The sequence below is a fragment of the Macaca fascicularis genome, chromosome 8, assembly GCF_037993035.2.
Source record: "Macaca fascicularis isolate 582-1 chromosome 8, T2T-MFA8v1.1".
In the NCBI taxonomy this organism is placed as follows: Eukaryota; Metazoa; Chordata; class Mammalia; order Primates; family Cercopithecidae; genus Macaca; species Macaca fascicularis.
Window position 1 is genome coordinate 120,971,713 of NC_088382.1, and position 16,524 is coordinate 120,988,236.

Sequence of the window (16,524 nt, forward strand, 5' to 3'; positions counted from 1 at the left end):
TTGCCAGCAACAAAACCAGGCACTGACCCCTTCAGGCAAATTCTTCTGGATCACTGAAAAAGCCAGACCGCACATTTAGTAACACGAGGCGTGAAAAACAAAAACAAAAGCAAAAAAACTCAGGCTGAACCAGTAAAATGGGGGATGCAGGCTCTCTAACAGCCTGAACACAGGATGGTTTCTTGCCCAACCTTGAGACGTCGGACATTTTATTTGTCTCTCCTTCTCCCAGCTGTTGTGAGTCTTCATGTGTGCACCGACGGCAACAGAATTTGTTGCCCTTCCTGAAGGACCTCAACTGTTTTTGTTACTCAGAGTAGAAAGAACGAGGCAAGATACTGTGCCTTTCTTACAGCAATGTCACTCTTCTTCCCACTCCTGCTCCAGCAAGAGAAGCTTTTTCTGGACATTCCCAGCCCTCCATCTTTCTCATGAGAACTCAGGGAGATCTTTGGAGAATAGCCTTCAACGTCGTAGAAATTCCTCTGGGCTTCTATACTCACATACTAGATCACATTTGGCCTTTGGCAATTCAGTAAACATTTTAGCAATTTCTTCTTTCCTGCCTGTCTGAAGACTTTGTCCTCCTCCTGCTGCCAAAGGTTTGCAGTGCTCATTTTAGGTGCTGGCTTCTTTAGCTTTCAGGCTGGTTGATTGTCATATGAACTCAGGTCTCTGCCAGGTTTAGAAAAAGTTATTATTTTATAGATTACCCAGCTGTGTCTAGTTGTCAGGGTGGGAATGATGTACTTTCTGGTTTTCTACATGCTATGCAGGAGATGGAAGTGTTTGCCTTCAGCATTTCCTGCAGTGCAGTTCTCCAGGCATCATCATCTCTCTGCTTTTGCCCATCTGTTAATGTCTTCATTTCACATTACCTTTTAAAGCATACATTAACTATGTATTTAAAGAGTTGATTGACAGTTCTTTCTTTTCGTTTGGCACATTAAAGATGCTTCTTTGCTGTTATTTGAATTGCTTATTTTCTGAGGAGAAGTCTCAGGTCAGAATTTAAGACTGTTCCTTTGTATGCATTGTATTTTCATATCAAAATTCTAACAGTTTTTCTTTATATCTTTCTTTTATGAATTTGATTATGATGTGATTTTGTGTGATATTCTTTGGATTTATTTTACTTAGTGTTTGTTGATCTCCTAGTTTTGGTACATTTTCCTTCAGAACAGGAAACTTTTAGGGTATTATTTATTCATATATATTTTTATGTGCCCCTCCCTTAGGGAACTACGGGAACATTTATATTGGGTGGCTTGATAAGATGCTATAGATTAGTGACAATCTGTTTATATTTTATTTTTTTTCCTTTCTCTCTTTGTGATTCAGTTTAGGTAGGTGCTATTGTTGTCACATAGCTTAGTGATTTTTTTCCTTCTGCCACCTCTCATGTGATCTAATTAAGAAAAATTTCACTTAAGACATTTTATTTTCATTTCTACCTTTCCCATCTGTTTCTCATTCTAGTCTTGTTATATTCACTCATTGTTAAAAGTATCAAGCACATTTATATTAGCTATAGCTCCTTAATGTCATTGTCAGTCCCATCTCTGTCATTTTTTTTAAGCCCTTCTGTCAGTTGTTTATGTTAATTCATAATTTCCTCCTGATTATGACTAAATTTTTTCTGTTTCTTTAATTTATAATAATATATAATTAGACACAGGCATTGTTGTTAGATTGTTGCAGTTTAGATTTGCTTTTCTTCCTTTAATGTAACTATCAAGTTACTAGCAAATCAGATCCACTGTTAAGGAGCTTGTTTATAAATTTTGTTAGTGAAGTCTGCAGTGGCCTTTACTTGGCTTAATTTCCCCTTACTGCTAAAGCATGTTTATTCCTAGTTCTCTACTGATTGCTCCAAATGCTCAATGAGCTCTCTTGATTCTGGCTATATGAACTTAATCTTCTCACACTCTATGTGAGCTCTGGGCATCAGTCATGATTGGCAGCTGTTTGTTTGTTTGCTTGTTTTGAGGGGTGCTGGTGGCATTTATGCATGATCAGAATATTTTAAGTCAAAGAATCCAGAAGATTTATTGTAGTTTAGCTCATTCTATAGTTCTCCCTCAAGTCAGATATCATGCCTACAATTTCCAGGTACTATTTTACATTTCAAACTCCAGTCTCTGTCTCCGAGGCTCTGAGATGGCCATTGTCTACTTAGGCTTCTCCTTTCTGATGTGGGGATTGAAAAATATCCTCAGGCAAAAAGTCAGGGCAGTGTTAATATGCACCTCCAGTTTTGGGGGGCTTTTTTCACTTTCAGGGATCACAGTCATGTCCTCCTGCTGACCAATAACTGTTCAGTTTTCTAATGTTTTAATGCATATGGTAAATCTAGTTTCAGGTACTCTACTACTTTTATAGTTCAGGTAACTGAGGAAAAGAACATGTAAGTATTTCCCCAAGGTCGATTTGTCAGAAGGTTTTACAAAGGCAAAAGTGTTTTCTGGCACGTTCAGGATCTGGATCTCAGGAAAAGAGGAGTTGAAAATCTAGGGGATAAATTTTCTTTAAATTGAGTCAGGTGAAATGGCACACAATACTTTTACTTAGTTTTCAGTTGTACGAACTTAGACATATGATCAAAAGTAGCAATTTGTTTAAAGAGATGAAAAATATATTCTATATCTAGATAGCCATAGGTCTAGGTTATTCTCTACTGTGCAAGAAAGAAGGAAACAAAATTAATCAATAATTCCACAATTAATTATGGCATATTCTAAAATTTATTACATGCATATTAAATGTTACACTAAGATGGTATAAATGACTCGTTAATACAAAATATATTGTATATGATTAATTTCAATTAATTTATTGATGGAAATTTTATTTTGAAAAGACATTGGACAGTACATTTTAAAAAATTTTCTAACGCTAAAGAAATTTTATACATTATTATATTTCAGTTGTATATCAATGGGCATGGAATTTACAAAGTTGAAAGGTCAATTTTTAAAATTTTTCTATAGTAAGTTTAGATCTTTCTGCCTTGTATTTGTGGGAAGAAAACATTTTCTGACATTCCCCCAGTAGAGTGGAGCTTACTTTTTTCTTTTTACCAGAGCAGGATCCTGTGTACAAACTGGTTTCTTTTTGCTCCTCTATGAGTTAACAGTTTTTGCTTCTGTCCCACTCTCAAAAATAGTGTACTTTTGCCAAAGACTGGAAATATAAGGGTTTACTACCCTTCACTCGGTGCCAAAATATCGTTGCTTGTTTTAGACCAAAGATTTTGGTCAGGTAAGGAATAAGTATACTCCCAATTCTAAAAGATTTTATGTATGATTGATCTTTTTATTGTTTAAATATTTGCTAGAATCCAGCAATTATGCTATTTGGGCCTGAGTTTTCACTCTAAAATTATGTTCAAAAGCAAATTCTATTTATTTAGAAAGGTAAAACTACTCAGATTTACTATTCTTATTTCAGTTTGATAATTTATGTTTTAGAAGAAACTTGCTTAGATAAATTAAACAATCATATGGCACCAATTAGTTTATATAATCACCCATTATCAGCTTAAATTCTGTAGTACCTCTAGTGCTATCTGATGTTTATTTTTTATAAACTGGTATATTTTGTTTATTTTTATATACTGGTATATTTTGTCTCTCTCTCTTTTTTCTTAATAAGTGAAATTAGAATTTTATCAATTTTGTTAGTCTTTTCAAAGAACTAGATTTTCATTTTATAGGTTTTCTCTATTATTCATTTTCCCCATTAATTTATGTCCACTCTTTTTTTCAATATGTTTTGGTGTTTCCTTTATCCACTTTGGATTTATTTTGGCTTTTTATTTCAGGCTTTCTAAGACGTATGCCTATTTCATCGATGTTTATATGTTTCTTCTTTCCCACCAGAAAGATTTAAAGCTATACCTATTCTTCTAATAGCTGGTTAATTTTATAGCATAAAAGTCTGAGTTTTGTTTTCATTTACACTGTTAGGCTATTTCCTAATTTCCTCTGTGATTTTTTTCTTTGGTCCATAGTTGACAGCGCTGTTCATATCTTCTTTATACTTATTTTTCCTCTTTATTTATTTTATAAATTACTGAGTTAGGGTGAAAAATTCTGTGAACTTTTACTTTTGTACTCTAGGTGCATGAAATTTTGTTTCGTGTACTTTGAAATCTCTTTTTAAGTATACACTTATTTAAGATTATTGTATCTCTTTGATTAATCAATTATTTTGTTACACGTCCTCTTAATCTGTGGTAATACTCACAGTTTTGTAGTCTATTTTTCTGACTTTGGCATAGCCACACCAATTTTCATAGTGTTTGCATTTTTTTCATGGTTTTACTTTCCAAATGTACTTAATAAAAAAACAAAAACATGTATAGATGGGTTTTGCTTTTATCTGAAAGTCTCTGATTTTTCATAAAAATGCTTATGTTTATATTTATTCTTACAAAGTATTAATAGAATCTATGTAAATCTTAGTCTTAAAGCTTTTTGATTGAAAACTTTACTTCCATCTTATTTAATGTAACTATATGGATAGATTGAATTAACTGCTTTGCTGTTTATTCTTTCTTCTTTTTTCATCTGACTCATTTTTTAATGCTTCAATACCTTTTGAACAATAAGGCTTAAAATTCACACTGGCTAGCTGCCCATCTCCAGGCTTCCTACAGGGCTGCTTTGGCTGAATGAAGAGAGGGTCTCATGCCTTCCTTTCTACCTGCTGGACAGTCTGTTTCCTTTCACTGTTCCTCTTCAGTTTCAGAGTTTCAGACATCTTCTCTCCCTTTACAGTACAAATAAAATAAAATAAAAGCTTTAATATGCTAAAAAGTGTAGATGCTTACCCTAGTCCTATATTTATTCTCTACCTTCAAGCATAATTCCAATTACCTTTCTAGAAATTATATCTGCTTTGTCTACTGGAGACAGTCAGCTGAATCATCTTGCAGAAACATTGAGCTTTAGCACTCAAGGGCCCTGAGACAGCTGTATTCAACAATCTTATTGCATGAAAGAAGGCACTAGCACAGAGAGGGGTAAGACCTGAGTGAAGTCACAGGGTTAGCAGCATGGCTGAGGCTAGTACTGTTGCTCCAAGCTGGATGCTCCCTTTACTCCTCTGCTTCTTGCAGGGGGTGCTCTGGGGAGCATTGTCTTAAATGCTTATTGGACCAGCTGTATCTCAGGTGAATCAGCCTCAAAAGAATTGTTAAGGATAAAGTAATTTGTAATTCAGAGGCCCCAAGAGAAAGGTGCTTGTAAGATGACGAAAGAGGCAGATCCTGCTTCTTACCCTGTCCCTTCCTCTGTCCCCAAAAAGCTTGTCAGACTGGATGCAGGAGGTGAAGGGATCACATGAGGGATCAATGAGGGTTTGGCTGTGAGATGAGCTGCTGCTCTCTTCTCTGTCAGGTCCAGCTTCAGGAATATCCAATCCCATCTGCCCACTCCCAATGAGCAAATTGGTTTGTAAATCCTAAGGCTTATCATTGCAAGAACCTGCAGCCTCAGGGGAGTTCTGAGGGACACAGACATTGCAGACTTTTTCACCAACCAGGAAAACTTTTCAGACATCACCCAAGAGGTCAAGCTGAAGATGTAAAAGGTGGTCCATAAGTCCATGCTGCAACTTGATGAGAAGAGTGAGGCAGCTGCCACCACTGGGGATGTCCTAAAGTTGACGTTCAAGCCTCTCATTATCATTTTCAACAGGCCCTTCATTGTGATGATCTTTGACCACTTCATATGCAGCAGTCTTTTCCTGGGCAAGGTCATTAGCCTAACCTAAGGGTATGCCCACCCAGGAGACAAGGCACCATGTGACTTTGGGCATCAGAAACAACGTCTTGGGGAATGGGAGATTTCCCCAATGTTTTACGTTTTTTTCCTGAAATCCAATGAGAAGTGTCTTTATCTTTAAGCATCTTGTAATAAATAAATGCTATTAGTGGGGGGAAAATAATATAAGGTGAAGTTTTTATTCTTTATCTTGTTATTTTGGAAGACAAGAAGGACTTCCTCATTCCTCTATATTCTAACTAGAAATGGGAACACATTTTATGTTCAAGTCTGCAAAATCTATTTGGCTTAGATTTTATGTCCTTCTCTGTGGATCTGATAACATCTTTTTTGCATTAAAAAATAATTTCATCTTCGTGTGTGTGTGTGTGTGTGTGTGTGTGTGTGTGTGAGAGAGAGAGAGAGAGAGAGAGAGAGAGAGAGAGTTTCTTCTTCTTCTTTTTTTTTTTTTTTTTAAATAGCCTTGGAGTACCAGTGGAATTTTTGGTTACATGGATGAATTGTACACTGGTGAGGTCTAGGATTTTAGTGCACCTGTCACCTGAGTAGTACACATTGCATCCAATAGACAGTTATTTGTCCCTCATCCCCCTCCTACCCTGCCCCCTTCTGAGTCTCCAAACTCTGTTATACCACTCTATATTCCTTTGTGTACCTGTAGCTTAGCTCCTACTTGTAAGTAAGAAAATAGAATATTTGGTTTTCCATTGCTGAGTTGCTTCAGTTAGAATAATGACCTCTAGTTCCATTCAAGCTGCTGCAAAAGACATTATTTTGTTCTTTTTATGACTGAGAAGTATTTCAAGACATATATATACATATATATATATAAACACACACACACACGCACATATATATCTCCTAAGGATTATCTCAAGAGCCTACAACCTCAGGGGAGTTCTGGGGGACATGGACATACACAAAAATATATATGTAAATATATATAATATATGTATTTATATATTTATGTTTATAAATAAATATATATATACTGTTTTTATACAAAAATATTTTCTTTATCCACTCATTGGATGATGGGCACTTAGATTAATTCCATATCTTTCCAATTGTGAATTGTGCTGTGATAAACATGTGCACAGATGCGTTTTTGATATAGTACTTTTCCTTTGGGTACTCAGTAGTGGTATTACTGAATAGAATGGTAGATCTAATTTCAGTTCTTTGAGAAATCTACATACTGTTTTCAATAGAGGTTTTAGAGGTTTTACTAATTTACATTCCTACCTGCAGTGTAAAAGCATTCCTGTTTTACCACATACACACCAACATCTATTGTTTTTTTAACTTTTTAAGAATAGCCATTCTGGGTAGGGTAAGGTGGTATTTCATTGTAATTTTAGTTTGCATTTCCATGATGATTAGTGATGTTGGGCATTTTTTCACGTATTTGTTGGACATTATACATATTATTTTGAGAAATATCTATTCATGTATCTTGCCCACTCTTTGATGGGATTTTTTTTTCCAGATGATTTCTTTGAATTCCTTGTGGATTCTGGATATTAGTCCTTTGTCAGATGCATAGTGTGTGAATATTCCTATTCTGAAGGTTTTCTGTTTATGCTGATAATTATTCATTTGGCTGTACAGAAACGTTTTAGTTTAATTAATTCCCATTTAATTACTATTGTTTTTATTGCACTTGCTGTTGGGGGTCTTAAACATAAATTATTTGTCCAAGCCAATATCCAGAAGATACATTTTCCCAGATTATCTTCTAGAATTATTATGGTTTTAGGCCTCAGATTTAAGTCCTCGATTTATCTTGAATTGATTTTTGTATAAGGTGGAAGCGAGGGATACAGTTCCATTCTTCTATATGTGACTATCCAGTTTTCCCACCATTATTTATTAAATATGATGCATTTTCCCCAATTTGTTTTTGGATGCTTTGCCAAAGATCAGTTGGTTGTAAATGTTTGAGTTTTTTTTCTGGGTTCTCCATTCTCTTCCATTGGTCTGTGTATTTACTTTTATACCAGTACCATGCTGTTTTGGTTACTATAGGCTTGTAGTATAATTTGAAGTCAGGTAATATGATGCCTTCAGATTTGTTCTTTGTGCTTAGGATTATTTTGAGTATTTGGGCTCTTCTTTGGGTCCGTATTAATTTTAGGATTGCTTTTTCTAATTCTGCGAAAAATGATGTTGGTATTTTGATAGGAATTGCATTGAATCTATGGATTGCTTTGGTCAGTACAGGCATTTTTACAGTATTGATTCTTCCGATCTTTGACCATGAAATATATTTCTATTTGTTTGTCATCTATTATTTCTTTCAGTAGTGCTCTGTAGTTCTCTTTGTAGAGATCTTTCACCTCTTTTGCTAATTATATTTCAATTGTTTTTGTAGCTATTTTAAAGGGACTGAGTTCTGGATTTGATTCTCGGCTTGGTCAATGTTGGTGTATAGCAATGCTACTGATTTTTGTACATTGATTTTTTATCCTAAGGCTTTACTTATTTCATTTATCAGATACAAGAGTGCTTTGGATGAATCTTTAGAGTTTTCTAGGTATAAGATCATATCATTGGCAAACAGAGATAGTTTGATTTCCTTTTTTCCAGTTGGGATGCACTTTATTTCTTTCTCTCGCCTGATTGTTCTAGCCAGGACTTCCAGTACTACTTTGAATAGAAATGGTTAAAATGGGCATCCCTGTCTATTTCTAATTCTTAGAAAAAAAGTGTTTCAACTTTTTCCCATTCAGCATGATGTTGGCTGTGGATCTGTAATATATGACTTTTATTACTTTCATATATGTTCCTTCTATGGCTAGTTTGTTGAGATTTTATATCATAAAGTATGCTGGATTTTATTCCATGCTTTTTCTGGATCTACTGAGATGACAATATGGTTTTTGTTTTTAATTCTGTTTATGTGATGAATAACATGATTGACTTGTATATGCATATGTTGAGCTATCCCTATATCACTGGAATGAAACTCACTTGATCATGGTGATTTTTTTTTTATGTACTGTTGAATTCAGTTTGCTAGTACTTTGTTGAGAAGTTTTGCATTTATATTAATCAGATATATTGGTCTGCAGTTTTTTGTCGTTATGTCCTTTGTTGGCTTTGGTATCAGGGTGATTGATAATGGCATCATAGAATGTGTTAAGAAGGATTTTTGAAATCTTTTCAATCTTTTGGAATAGTTTTAGTGGAATTTATACCAATTCTTCTTTGAATGCCTGGAATAAATCAAATGAATTCATCTGTTCCTGGGCTTTTTTTGTTGTTGTTTTTGGATTTCTTTATTTTATTACTGACTCAATCTCACTGCTTGTTATTGGTCTGTTTGGAATTTCTATTTTTTTCTGATTTAAGCTGAGGGTTGGGGAAAATGTTGCATGTTTTTAGAAATTTATAAATTTCCTCTAGTCTTTCTAGTTTGTGTGCATAGAGGTGTTCATATCAGTCTGGAATGATATTTTTTATTCCTGTGATGTCATTTGTGATCTTCCTTTCTGATTGAGCTTATTTAATTTTCTCTCTCTTTATTTTTTTTTAATCTAGCTAGTGGTCTATCAATATTGTTTATCTTTTCAAATAATCAGTGGTATATTCATTGATCTTTTGTACTTTTTTGTTTCAATTTCATTTAGTTTTGCTCTGATTTTTGTATTTATTTTCTTCTGATAGTTGGGGGTTTGGTTTTTCCTTGTTTCTCTAGTTCCTTGTGGTATGGTATGATGTTAGGATGTGAATTTCTGATAATTCAGATTTTTCTGATTTAGACATTTAGCACTATAAACTTTCCTCTTAGCATTGTGCTGTATCCCACAGATTCTGATAAATTGTGTCACTGTTGGCATTCATTTCAAAATTTTTAATTTTCATCTTGATTTCTTCATTAATCCTGAAATCATTCAGGAGTAGATTGTTTAATTTCCATGTATTTGAATAGTTTTGAGAGTTCTTTTTGACTTATTTCTAGTTTTATTTTACTGTGGCTTAAGAAGATATTTAATATGATTTCTATTTTCTTAAGTTTATTGATACTTTATTTTGTGGCTTCTCATATGGTCTATCTTGGAGAATGTTCCTTGTGCTAATGTAGTTTTTGGGTAGAATGCTCTGTAAATATCTGTTCGGTCCATTTGTTCTAGAGTACAGGTTAAATTCAGTATTTCTTTCTTTCTTTCTTCCTTTTTTTTTTTTTTTTTTTTTGGAGACAGAGTTTCACTCATTTCCCAGGCTGGAGAGCAATAGTGTGATCTTAGGTCACCACAACCTCTGCCTCATGGGTTTAAGCGATTCTCCTGCCTCAGCCTCCTGAGTAGCTGGGATTACAGACATGTGAGGCATGTGCCACCATGCCTGGCTAATTTTGTATTTTTAGTACAGACAGGATTTCTCCATGTTGGTTAGGCTTGTCTTGAACTTTTGACCTCGGGTGATCCGCGTACCTCAGCCTCCCAAAGTGCTGGGATTACAGTCATAAGCCACCGCGCCCGGTCTAAATCCAGTATTTCTTCGTTGACTTTCTGCCTCTATGATCTTTCTAGTGCTGTCAGTGGAGTGCTGAAATCCCCCACTCTTATCGTGCTGCTATCTCTTTTCCTACCACAGTAGTAATTACTTTATGAATCTGGAACTTCAGAGTTAAGTGCATATATATGTATAATTATTATATCCTTTTGTTGAATTGATCCTTCTGTCATTATGTAATGGCCTTTTTTTGTCTTTTCTTTTTTTTTCTTTTTTTTTTTTTTTTTTACTGTTGTTGCTTTAAAGTCTGTTTTATCCAATATAAGACCAGCTACCCCTGTTCACTTTCAGTTTCCATTTGTGTGAAATATCTTTTTTCACCCCTTTACCTTGAGTCTATAAGAATCCTTACATGTTAGGTTTGTCTTATGAAGACAGCAGCTATTTGATTTGTGAATTTTTAAATTCATTCTTCCAATCTGTATATTTAAGGTGGATCATTTAGACCATTTACATTCAATGTTAATATTGAGATGTGAGATACTGTTCCAGTCATCATGTCGATTGTGAACTAGTGACTTTGTTTTCTTCTTTGTGTTGTTGTTTTATAAGTGTTGTGATTTTATGCTTTCAGGAGTTTCTATTCTGGTGTGTATTAACCTTGTATTTCAAGATTTAGAACACCTTTTAGTATTTCTTGTAGGATTGATCTAGTATTAATAATTTCACTCCACATTTGCTTGTCTGACAAAGACTTTATTTCTCCTTCATTTATGAAACTTAGTTTTGCTGGATACAGAATTCTTGGAGGATTGTTACTCCATTTAAGGAGACAAAAGATAAGACCTCAAGCCCTTCTGGATTGTAAAGTTTCTACAGAGAGGTCTCCTGCTAGACTGGTAGTTTTTCCTTTATAGGTTATCTGATTATTTTTTTTCCTTCCTGCTTCTAGAATTATTTTCTTCCCATTGACTTTAGATAGACTGATGACCATAAGCCTGGTGGTGTTCCTTTTGCAGTGAGTCCCCTTTTGCAGTGGGCTTATTGTATTTGGATATTTAAATCTGTAGCAAGGCAAGGTACGTTTTCCTTAATTAGTCTCTCAAATAGATTTTCCAAAGTTTTACTTTTTCTTCTCTCTCAGGAGCACCTGTATTTTTTAGGTTTGGCTATTTTATTTAACCCCATGTTTCTTGGAGACGGTTCATTTATTTAAATCCATTTTTGTTTATTTTGTCTGATTGGCTTAATTCAAAAGACACAACAATGAAAATATTTCTTCTACCTGGTCTATTCCATTGTTTGAGCTTTCCACTGCATTTTATATTTCCCTAAATGTGTCTTCACATTTTCAGAAATTCTGGTAGGTTTTTCTTTAAAATATCTATCTGTTTAGAAATATTCTTACTCATATCCTGATTTTTAAAAATTTGTTTATGTTGGCTTTCACCTTTTTCTTGTATTTATTTGAGTAACTTAATAATTAATGCTTTGAATTATTTATCTGATGTTTCTACAGTTTCATTTGGATACACTAATAGATAGATAGTTTGATATTTTAGGGGATGTTTTAGACCCTGTTTTTCATATTGCCAGAATTATTTTTCTGGCTCCTTCTCATGTGGACAGACTATTCTTCTAATGACGTTTGAACTCATTTTTGATTGAGCTAGGTTGTCTTTTTAATTTCTGTTTTCCCTTAAGGATGTGACTTTAATGTTTATAGTTTATTGTCACCTAGCTGCAGCTCCGTGTGCTTTCAGTGGTGCAGACTCGGTATGAATCCCTTGGTTATAGAGAATCTTTGTGCAATGGCTTTCTCAGATGGTGGTTGTGGTGGTGATGTGCTGGATGTGTGAGCAGGTTCACTGTCTCCTGTAGGGAGTTTTTAGTCTGGTTCACAATTTAGGCTGCAGCCTGCTGCTTCTTTCAAAAGATCTGTGGTTTCTTTCAGTTTTTCTGTTAAGTTACTTCGTTGCTTCTGAAAAGAAACTGCTTTTCTTGTGGCTACTGAAAATGAATTCCTCCTTTTCCCCTGAAAGCAAAGTAGTCCTATGGCCAGCAGCTCTCACTTGGAGAAGACCACACAGCTCCAGCAGGGCAGTCTTTTGTCTCTTGATCTCCCCTTAAATGTGATGACACACACTAACCCCGGCCATCTCTTGAAACATGTCCTCAAGCATTCAGCACCATGGTGCGTCAAGACAGCCTGCCCAATCCAATTGCTGGGGCTGGATGTCTCTTAGGGATTGAAGGCTGAAGGGAGGATTGAAACTGGAGGTCTGGGAACTCCCAGTCAAGTAACCTGAGTAACAGTTTCATCTTCTGAAAAAGGTCTTTTTCTTGATTCTAGGTTTTATATGTTTATCTTAAACATTTATATTCCTCAAAGATCCTCTAAACTAACTACAAGCTCCTCCACATCATCAGGACAAACACGATTCTAACTCTCAAAAGGTAAGTATAGTAAGTATCATGGTAGTGGAATTAAAATATGTAATTGCTACATTTTAAGTTATTAAGTTATAAGGTCAAATTTCAGAAAGAGGAAGAGTAAGTAGAAATGGAATTGCTTGGGAATGTTTACTTAGTTATATTACATTTCTTAACCAACAATAAATAAAACAACATACTTTAACCATTTCTAATTGCTTTCACTTTGCAAATGGTTTCAATCTATCGTCATCTACTTTTTAATATCTATAACCATTAATACAATAATTTTCAGATTTTCAAAATGACAAATGCTAGTATTTTTATCAGAAAGTTTTAGGATGTTCCAGATTGACCAAATATGTTGTTTTTTCCCTTGCTAACGTAGAAAGCTAAGTCTTTAAGTTGCCTTATGTCACATATGACACCTCCATATTATAATATGCGTGCTGTCAATGTCCTGGGGATAGAAATGATATGTCTAGTTCTGAATTTCAGCAATTTTTACATTCCAGAGTTATAAAAATTAGTCAAACCATTGTAAAGATTATATGTTTCATAAGAAAATGAAATATGCACTTAAAATTTAAAAAAACAAAGTCTTATGGCACTGAATATACTTTTCCTAAATCTCTTAACTTTATAGGGAAATTTATTTCACTAATCCTTTTTTATGTTCTTCTAGCAGTTGTTTCTAAAACACTAAGTTATAAGTTCATACAACTATTTTAACTTGGATACTATAAGTTATTGAAAAGTCTCTATATATTTATATGATAAATGTATGCAGATGTATACAGATTATACAAAATATATCAATTTTATAAGGCAACAAATATCATAAGTGTTGTGCAAAAGATTTAAACAGACACTTCACAAGAGAAATATAGAAAAGTCAAATAAACCAAATAAAAATTCTCAAAATAAGTGGTCATTGGGCAATGCAAATTTAAACTACAATGAGATATCACTACACATCTTTCAGATAAGAAAAATTTTAAATATCTGATAATTCCAAGTGTTAGCAAAGATGAGAAACAACTAGAATCCTCATAGTTGGTAGAAAAAAATAACTATTTGAGAACCTATTATTTTATAATATTAACATAGACTTTGCATATAATCCAACAATTCCACATCTAGGCATTTACAAGTAAGAAATAAAAGCAAATGTCCACACAATGTCTTGCACACAGATATGTAGTATTTATATTCATAAAGCAGAAACTGGAAAAGGACTATGTTTATCAGCATATGAATGGATAACCAAATGATGGCATATTCATACAATGCAACACTACACAACAGTAAAAAAAAAAAATTCTGAAACAAAATAATATAGAGGATTCTTTAAACACTATTGAGTAAAAAAGTCAGACACAAAAATGCATTCCACTTGGCTCCCTTTTACATGAAAATCTGGAAAGACAAATCTATTACTGAGACAGAATGGATATTAGTGGTTGCCTGGGAACAAGGAAGTAGAGGATTTATTGGTATATGGCATAAAGGGATTTCGAGGGTAATTAAAGTTTTTTATGTCTTATTGTGATGGTTGTATAGATGTGTGCCTTTTTCAGAACTCATTATTTGTTGACAAAACTAAATTGCATTCATTGACCCATATGTAACAGGTGTTTATAAAAATTATTTTTGTTCTAGTAACAAATATTTAAAAATTATTCAAATGAGGCTTTTTTTATTTGTATTTTTAATGTATTAGCAGAGCAATTGCTGGGTGGAAAAAGGTTCCAATTAACTAGTGTCATCTTTCAAGAGATAAGGACTTTTTTCTTTACATGTAAGGCTATATACATGATAATTTATTTTAAATACATTTATATTTTTATACAAAACCTAGGCATTCAAACAGAAACAAATTATACATCCTCAAGAAATAAAACAACTAATATGTGATTTTGTTAGTTAAGTTAAATGGTTATACAGAAAAATAGCTCCTCCAAAACATGAATATCATTTATATTACCAACAATTTTGCTTTTTGTAAAAATTTTAGTAACCTAAATAAGAAATATTTTTCTGTCATATTAAATTAACAATATTTAAATTAACATATTATGTTAAATAAACAATTATTCATTAAAAAGGAAATACAGTATTTCCTGGCTGGTCGCCAAGATTAAAATTTGTAGTCACGTCATTGAATTCAAAATTGCAGATTTAGATTTTTGACTCTGAGCATAGACCTGAGATTAAATAATACTGAAGACTCAATATATATCTTCATATGAGAATAACAACTAATCTTAAATAATAAGCACCTACACAATATTCACAATTAATTTAGAAGTTATGGGGGCATGTTCTGCTGGTTGTCCCTACCACCTGGGTTTAATATCCATCCTGCACTAAATGAGTTACATGGGCAACAGGCTAAACCAATCTAAGCCTTGAGAGACATAATGATAGTACTGTCAAGCAGGATGATTATTAAAATGAATGACATAATTAATACAAAGCACTTGGGTCACAATTAAGCATCAAAAGTACTATACAAATATTAAATATTCATATAGGCTTCATTTCTAAAATAGCTTCTCAAAAGTAATGCTAAATATTGTTAAAGTTAAATGACAAACCTCTTCTTTACAGCTATATTTCATATTTTTAAAAAGCTAAATTATTTTTTATTACAAAACAGGTAAATTAATATTTGTATAGATAATTATAAATATAAAATTTCAAAATATCTCATGAAATTATTTTTCATGAAGGAATTAACCAATGGTGTACATATAATTAAGAATATAAGTATAAATATATCTAAAATGTCTTCTTGGGTGACCAAAGAGTAAAAATTTAAACCAAATTCTCTTGAAACACATTGTATAGACAATCAAGTATGCTGTGAATAATATAATCACCCAATATATTTTCTTAGATTTGAATTCAATCATAATAACTCTGATGTAAATAATTAAAATATTTGCTTTTGGTTCAAAATCTATTTTATATTGCATCTTATTTCATACATGGTGTTAGTGTACAAAAAATCATAAATGAAAGTTTACTTTATTAAATGCCATTTTAGGATCCATTGCTATCTCAATCCATGTTCACTATAAAACAGAGCCTGAGACTAAGTAATAATCCTCATTACCTTTGGGAGGTCACATTCCAATGTAGGTAGGATGATGCAAATGAAAGTGAAGCAAAGAGGAATGTGAGTAAAGGCAAAAAGGATGCATTAACAAACTGGCCACTGTCCCTTAATGAGTTAAGAACACTCATATCTGATATTCGGCAACTGCAAATATTCATCCAGACAGGGTTATCAGATGGAAGAAGCAAGAGAAAATTGATTTGCCAGTCTTTTCTTGGCTCCTGTACTCCATGGTCAGAGTTTGTCTCATGGAAGGATAACTATCCTATGCATCTGAGATGCCCAACATGGCCCCTTCAGTAATTGCTGGAGAAATCATAATGCCTGCACAGTGTTCTGCTGCTTCACCCAAATCTGGAAGAAGTGAGAGGAAGCAGAGACTCCCCATATGTGACTGATGAATTACAAATGACAAAACTCTCCAGGACACATATTTAAGAGGTGGGTCAGAGGTCTTACATGATAAACTTACTCTAGCATTTCAGTCTTCCTAAGTCTTTGAACATTTTTGTTTCTAAAATACTAAATAAGTTCTAGAATTTCAACATTATTTATACTAGGCTTTCTTTGGGTCAATATTTAATTTCTTAATTTATTTTTTATGTATTATTATTATTATTATTTGAGACAGGGTCTCACTCTGTCACCCAGGCTGGAGTGCAGTCATGGGATTACGGCTCACTGCAGCCTTGATTCCTGGGTTCTAGTGATCCTCCCATG

At 33.6% G+C, this 16,524-nt stretch overlaps 1 long non-coding RNA gene across 1 annotated transcript in view; it reads left to right on the top strand.

Annotated features, from left to right (window-relative positions):
• Positions 1-547: 547 nt before the first annotated feature.
• The window catches only part of LOC123575255 (uncharacterized), a 90,460-nt gene continuing 74,483 nt past the window's right edge, over positions 548-16,524 (top strand). The window contains exons 1-2 of the long non-coding RNA XR_006700489.2: positions 548-602; positions 12,640-12,704. This is a non-coding gene — a long non-coding RNA (uncharacterized lncRNA). The remainder of the gene's footprint in view (positions 603-12,639; positions 12,705-16,524) is intronic.